Here is an 8,005-nt window from a genome sequence, read left to right as displayed (position 1 = left end):
GGGGGGTCTGAGGGTGTAGGCGGGTGTTTGGGTGCCCACAGGGGGCAGTTTAGGGTCTGATTTGATGGGTAGCAGTGACAGGTGGTGACGAGGTGATTGATAAGTGATCAGGGTGTGATTAGAGAGTAGAATAGATGCAAGCAATGCACTGGTGAGGTTATCAGGGCTGGGGTCTGAGGGCGTTCTGAGGATGTGGGCGGGGGATTGGGTGCCCAAGGGGCAGATAAGGGTCTGATCTGATGGGTAGCAGTGACAGGGGGTGATTGATGGGTGATCAGTGGGTGATTAGAGGGGAGAACAGATGTAAACAATGCACTTTGGAGGTCATCTGAGGGTGGGTCTGCGGGCGATCTGATGGTTTGGGTGGGTAATCAGATGCCCGTAAGAGGCAGGTTAGGCTCTGATCTGATGGGTGGCAGTGACGGGGTGATTGACAGGTGATCAGTGGGTGAGTACAGGGGAGAATGGATGTATACAGTACACAGGGGGGAGGTCTGAGGGCGTTCTGAGGGTGTGGGCGGGTGATTGGGTGCCCAAGGGGCGGATTAGGGTCTGATCTGATGGGTAGCAGTGACAGGGGGTAATTGATGGGTTATCAGTAGGTGATTTAGAGGGGAGAACAGATGTAAACAATGCACTTTGGAGGTGATCTGAGGGTGGGTCTGCGGGCGATCTGATGGTGTAGGTGGATGATCAGATGCCCGCAAGAAGCAGGTTAGGCTCTGATCTGATGGGTGGCAGTGACAGGGAGTGATTGATGGGTGATTGACAGGTGATCAGTGGGGGATTACAGGGGAGAATAGATGTATACAGTACATGGGGGGGGGGGGTCTGAGGGTGTGTGTGTGTGTGGGGGGGGGGGGGTGATCAGGAGCCCCCAGGGGGCAGTTTAGGACCTAATCTAAAAAATAGCGTTGACAGATAGTGACAGGGAGTGATTGATGGGTGATTGGGTGCAAACAGGGTCGGGGGGGGGGGGGGGTCTGACTGGTGCTGTGGGCGATCAGAGGGCAGGGGGGGGCAGGATCAGTGTGCTTGGGTGCGTATTAGGGGGGCTGCAACCTGCCCTGGTGGTCCCTTGTTCACTGGGACCACCAGGGCAGGAGGTAGCCTGTATAACACGCTTTGTGTACATTAAAAAGCGTATTATACACTTAGATCGCGGCGATCGAGGGGTTAACAACTCGCCGGAGCTGCTAATTGGCCGGCCGGGTTGACGTCGTGGGTGGGCGGAGCCTATTGCCGGCAGATACGCGTGTATGCAGCGCTCGATTTGCCGGCCAGCTACTGCAGAACGAGCCACCGCCGATGCGATGATCGGCTGTGGGAGGTTGGCAAGTGGTTAAAGCCTGGATTCAGGCGTGTGTATGACCAGAAAACCTGGATTCAGGCGTGTGTATGACCAGAAAACCTGGATTCAGGCGTGTGTATGACCAGAAAACCTGGATTCAGGCGTGTGTATGACCAGAAAACCTGGATTCAGGCGTGTGTATGACCAGAAAACCTGGATTCAGGCGTGTGTATGACCAGAAAACCTGGATTCAGGCGTGTGTATGACCAGAAAACCTGGATTCAGGCGTGTGTATGACCAGAAAACCTGGATTCAGGCGTGTGTATGACCAGAAAACCTGGATTCAGGCGTGTGTATGACCAGAAAACCTGGATTCAGGCGTGTGTATGACCAGAAAACCTGGATTCAGGCGTGTGTATGACCAGAAAACCTGGATTCAGGAATGCTCATTTTTTTGTCTCTTCTCTTCAGACTGGCTGACTTTTTAACACTTCTGTTTGTTGCTGCTCTCTGGCTGAGAGATACGTTTATTATTGTGTGTTTACCTGTAGTGGCAACTGCTGGCAGAAGTTCAATAGATCTAAACACTGAGGATGTATTTTTACATTTCAAAAGAGGGAACAACTGTGGGACATGTCAGATTGAGCCTACAGAATCTGTCTTTGTCACCACCCCTCCCTCTAGATCAGTGGTCCTCAAACTAAGGCCCGTGGGCCGAATGTGCCCCCCTAAGGCTTTTTTACCGCCCCCCCCCCCCCACACACACACACAAAATGTATTACTTATAGATGTTCTCGGCTACATCTTTAAATATTAGCGGTCCGCATATAGAATAGCAGTGCTGGTACCACCCATCCACATGGAAGCCAGAAAGCAGTCATTTCGCTGGTTTCCAATCAAATTCCACATCAGGTGACACTGCCGTCCACTGCAGGTTGTCACCTGGGTATGCTTCACTGTCTGGCCCGCAAAGACTTCTACATCATTTTATGTATACTCTGGCCCCCCAGCAGTCTGAAGTATGTTGACCCGGCCCTCAACCCAAAACGTTTGGGGACCCCTGCTCTAGATTGTAAGCCTTTGGCAGGACCCTCTCCCTTTGTGTATCATACTTGCTTGTGCACTCCACCCAGAGCAATGTGAACTTGTATTATTAGCACTACTGCTCCAGTGTATGATCTGACATTGTATTGCTACCTGTATTGTGCTGTGTATCTTATTTCCCATTACCTGTATTGTTTTGTCTATTGCCTGTATTGTGCTGTCACCCCTGTTCTCATTGTCTGTAATCCTATGTATTGTACATTGCTGCGTAATATGTTTGCGCTATATAAATCCAATAATAATAATGTGATCCTAAACTTCTTATTGTATGGTTCTGATCCAGTTCTGTATAATGCCTAAAGAAGAAGCTTAACGTTTGGAAAGCTTGCAATAAACCATATACAGTTAGTCATTAACCCCCTTGGCGTTATGATTCTTTCCGGATTTTAGGGCACCCTTTCAGATCCTAAAACCTGGAAAATCATGCTGCCAGGGAGATCTGCAGCAGCCCAGCAATCACTCACCTCCCTGGTAGTGTTGGGCGAACACCTGGATGTTCGGGTTCGCGAACGTTCGTCGAACATGGCCGCGATGTTCGGGTGTTCGCGCCGAACTCCGAACATAATGGAAGTCAATGGGGACCCGAACTTTTGTGCTTTCTAAAGCTTCCTTACATGCTACATACCCCAAATTTGCAGGGTATGTGCACCTTGGGAGTGGGTACAAGAGGAAAAAAAATATTTGAAAAAGAGCTTATAGTTTTTGAGAAAATTGATTGTAAAGTTTCAAAGGAAAAACTGTCTTTTAAATGCGGAAATGTCATGTTTCTTTGCACAGGTAACATGCTTTTTGTCGCCATGCAGTCATAAATGTAATACAGATGAGAGGTTCAATAAACAGGGACCGGAAACGCTAACCCAGCAGCAGCACACGTGATGGAACAGGAGGAGGCGCAGGAGGAGAAGTCCACGCTTTTTGAGACGCAACCCAGGCCTTGCATGAGGACAAAAAGCGTGCGGCTATAGCAATGCTTTTTGCCGCCATGCAGTCATAAATGTAATACAGATGAGAGGTTCAATAAACAGGGACCGGAAACGCTAACCCAGCAGCAGCACACGTGATGGAACAGGAGGAGGTGCAGGAGGAGAAGGCCATGCTTTTTGAGACACAACAACCCAGGCCTTGCATGAGGACAAAAAGCGTGCGGATATAGCAATGCTTTTTGCCGCCATGCAGTCATAAATGTAATACAGATGAGAGGTTCAATAAACAGGGACCGGAAACGCTAACCCATCACAGATGTTCATTGGTCATGTTACTTGGTTGGGGTCCTGGAGTGTTGCGTAGTCGTTTCCAATCCAGGATTGATTCATTTTAATTTGAGTCAGACGGTCTGCATTTTCTGTGGAGAGGCGGATACGCCGATCTGTGACGATGCCTCCGGCAGCACTGAAACAGCGTTCCGACATAACGCTGGCTGCCGGGCAAACCAGCACCTCTATTGCGTACATTGCCAGTTCGTGCCAGGTGTCTAGCTTCGATACCCAATAGTTGAAGGGTGCAGATGGATTGTTCAACACAGCTACGCCATCTGACATGTAGTCCTTGACCATCTTCTCCAGGCGATCGGTGTTGGAGGTGGATGTGCACGCTTGCTGTTCTGTGGGCTGCTGCATGGGTGTCAGAAAATTTTCCCACTCCAAGGACACTGCCGATACCATTCCCTTTTGGGCACTAGCTGCGGCTTGTTTTGTTTGCTGCCCTCCTGGTCGTCCTGGGTTTGCGGAAGTCAGTCTGTTGGCGTACAACTGGCTAGAGGAGGGGGAGGATGTCAATCTCCTCTCTAAAGTCTCCACAAGGGCCTGCTGGTATTCTTCCATTTTGACCTGTCTGACTCTTTCTTCAAGCAGTTTTGGAACATTGTGTTTGTACCGTGGATCCAGAAGGGTATAAACCCAGTAATTGGTGTTGTCCTGAATGCGCACAATGCGTGGGTCGCGTTCAATGCAGTCTAGCATGAATTGAGCCATGTGTGCCAGAGTCCTGCCAGAACCATCATCATCCTCTTGTGGGCGTTGTGATAGTTGTGATGCATCATAGTCGTCACCTTCTTCCTGGTCTGCTTCTGCTGACCATTCGCGCTGAATTGTGGAAGTCCAACGTGCACCGCTCTGGCCCTCGTCAGTGGTGGCATGAAATTCCTGCTCCAACTCCAGCTGTTCCTCCTCCTCTTCTTCGTCATAGCTGCTGGGGCCAGCGTTTCCTGAGGCAGATGGCCTGATGTTGGTACCATCACGCTGATCGTTTTCTCCTTCAGATTCCCCCAGTTGCATCATGACAGCTGTTTCCTTGATTTTCAACATTGACCTCTTCAGTAAACACAGCAGTGGTATGGTAATGCTGACTGAAGAGTTGTCACTGCTCACAAGCAACGTGGATTGCTCAAAATTTTGGAGGACTTGGCAGAGGTCCAACATGTTGGCCCAATCGGATCCACAGAAGCTTGGCAGCTGTCCGGATGCGCCCCGGTACTGCGCCGTCATGTACTGGACCACTGCACTCTTCTGCTCGCAAAAGCGGGCTAGTATGTGCAGCGTAGAATTCCAGCGCGTAGGGACATCACACAGCAAGCGATGGTGGGGGAGATTGAAGCGCTCCTGCATCTTGGCGAGTGCCCCCGAAGCAGTACTGGAATTTCTACAATGTTTGGCCACTCGTCGCACCTTCAACAGAAGATCGGCGACGCCTGGGTATGTCTTCAGGAACCGCTGAACTACTAGGTTCATCACGTGCGCCAGGCAAGGGATGTGTGTCAGCTTAGCCAACCTTAAAGCGCGAATGAGATTACTCCCATTATCACACACAACCATGCCCAGTTTCAGGTCCAGCGGTGCCAGCCACAAATCCGTCTGTTCCTTTATTCCCCTCCAAATTTCCTTCCCTGTGTGCTGCTTATCCCCAAGGCAGATCAGCTTCAGCAACGCTTGCTGACGCATGCCAACAGCTGTGCTGCACTGCTTCCACGATCCTACTGCTGCTGGGTTAGCGTTTCTGGATGAGGTACAGCTTTGAGATGCGTTGGAGGAGAAGGAGTCAGAGAGGTAGGTGCTGCTGTTGTTATCCAGTGGGAAGGACGGCGGTGCAGCTGTTTGCGCTGTGGGCAACACCCGCGCCGTAGCAGGTGAGGAATCGCTGCCAGGCTCCACAAGGCTCACCCAGTGCGCGGTAAGGGAGATGTATCGACCCTGGCCGAACGCACTCGTCCAGGTGTCAGTGGTGAGGTGAACCTTGCAGGCAACGGCATTCTTCAAGCTTCGGGTTATTTTGCTGACCACGTGCTCATGCAACTCAGGCACTGCAGAGTGCGCAAAGTGGTAGCGGCTGGGAACCACGTAACGTGGGATGGCCACTGACATCATGCCCTTGAAGCTGTCTCCACCACTCGATATGGCAGCATTTCGCAGGCCAGAAGCTTGGCTATGCTGGCTGTTACTGCCACGGCCCGGGGGTCATTTGCTGGCAATTTCCTCTTGCGCTCAAACATCTCCGAGACAGACAACTGAACCGTAGGGCTGCACACTGAAGGGCTGTTGGTTGTTGTGTTTGATGAACACTGGGAGACCTCAAGAGCACTAGTCCGGAAAGTGACAGTGTCAGCGTCGTCTGATGTTTGTGAATGTTGTGAACCACGCAATGGCTGGGCTACTGCTGCTGCTGAGGCGGGTCTGGTGGTGAGTCTGGTGAACCCAAGGGAGGCAGTGTTGCTGGTACCCTGTCCTGCCGCGTTTGCCCACAGAGTGGGATGTTTGGATAGCATGTGGCGGCTCATGCTGGTGGTGGAGAGGTTGTTAATACTTTTTCCCCTGCTCAGGCGGGTCTTGCACACCTTGCAAATCGCCATGGTACCATCCTCAGTGCAGTCTTCAAAGAAAGCCCAGACTTTGGAGCACCTGCCTTGCTGGCGATTTCTGTTTGCGCCTCTTTTGCGTCTCAAAGGAACTTCTACGCTTGTGGTGCCTGAAATTTCGCGCCGCCCACCTTGTGGCACAAGGCGAACTCGTGCAGCAGTGGGTTCTTCAACAGACTCATCTGTGCTGCTACGACGGCGATGTTCTCCTTCACATACAAAATCTGGGTCTGTGTCCACATTGTCCATACCCTCCTCTTCCATCTCCTGAAACTCGTCATATGTCATTGTGGGGGGCCGCCGCCGTGGAGTAGACCTCCCTAGAACAACCTCTGCGCAGCTCACTCCAACGTCGTCTTCCAGATCTTCTCGGCCGACCTCCTGCAATTGCAACCCCTCCTGCCCAACTTGCTCTGGGATTTGGGTTTCAAAGTCCTCGGACTCGCCTTGTATTTCAGTGCGTGGTGCATTTCCCACAGTTAATGGTTGTGAATCCGGGCACAACATTTCTGGCTGTTCCATTGACCTTTCAAAGGTGGAAGTTTGTTGGGCTGGGAATAGCTCCTGCGAATACCCCATTGTGTCCTGAGGTAATTATTCGGACTGGTTATCTGGCAGTTGTGTGCGTGGTGTCGCTGCCGGTTGTGTCAGCTTTGTGCCCACTGGCTCCTTGTAACTGGCTGAGGACTCGGACCTCGTGCGTGATGTGCTGGTGCTGCTTAACCCACTGCTGGACGCTTGAGAGGTCATCCAAGTAATTATCTGGTCCTGATCTTTTGGATTTGTGAGGGTTGTTGTCCTGGACAACATGGGCGGTATTGAGTGGGTTTTCTTCGGTGCTCCCCTGTGGCCTGTACGTGAACCGTCAGGGGAAACACCTCTTCCCTTGCCCCTCCCTCTTTCACCGGATTTCTTCCTCATTTCACTTATCCTTAAAGTACACGCTGACTGGCAGCAGTACAGTGGCAGTACAGAAATGCTATACAGTGGTGGGTGAGCGGTGTACCACTATTCCCAGCAGCGACACAGAGCACAATGCTATACAGTGGCGGGTGAGCGGTGTACTACTGTTCCCAGCAGACACAGAGTGGCAGTAAACACAATGCTACATAGTGTGGGTGAGCGGTGTACTAATGTTCCCAGCAGCGAGTCAGAGCACAATGCTATACAGTGGTGGGTGAGCGGTGTACCACTATTCCCAGCAGCGACACAGAGCACAATGCTATACAGTGACAGGTGAGCGGTGTACTAGTGTTCCCAGCAGACACAGAGTGGCAGTAAACACAATGCTATATAGTGCTGGGTGAGCGGTGTACACAGAGTGGCAGTAAACACAATGCTATATAGTGTGGGTGAGCGGTGTACTACTGTTCCCAGCAGCGAGTCAGAGCACAATGCTATACAGTGGTGGGTGAGCGGTGTACCACTATTCCCAGCAGCGACACAGAGCACAATGCTATACAGTGGCGGGTGAGCGGTGTACTACTGTTCCCAGCAGACACAGAGTGGCAGTAAACACAATGCTATATAGTGTGGGTGAGCGAGCGGTGTACTACTGTTCCCAGCAGCGACACAGAGCACAATGCTATACAGTGGTGGGTGAGCGGTGTACCACTATTCCCAGCAGCGACACAGAGTGGCAGTAAACACAATGCTATACAGTGCTGGGTGAGCGGTGTACACAGTGGCAGTAAACACAATGCTATATAGTGTGGGTGAGCGAGCGGTGTACTACTGTTCCCAGCAGCGACACAATGACTGGG

Source organism: Hyperolius riggenbachi, chromosome 2 (genome assembly GCF_040937935.1).
Source record: "Hyperolius riggenbachi isolate aHypRig1 chromosome 2, aHypRig1.pri, whole genome shotgun sequence".
Lineage (NCBI taxonomy): Eukaryota > Metazoa > Chordata > Amphibia > Anura > Hyperoliidae > Hyperolius > Hyperolius riggenbachi.
The sequence above is the reverse complement of the archived record's forward strand: the minus strand, read 5'-3'. Positions refer to the sequence as shown.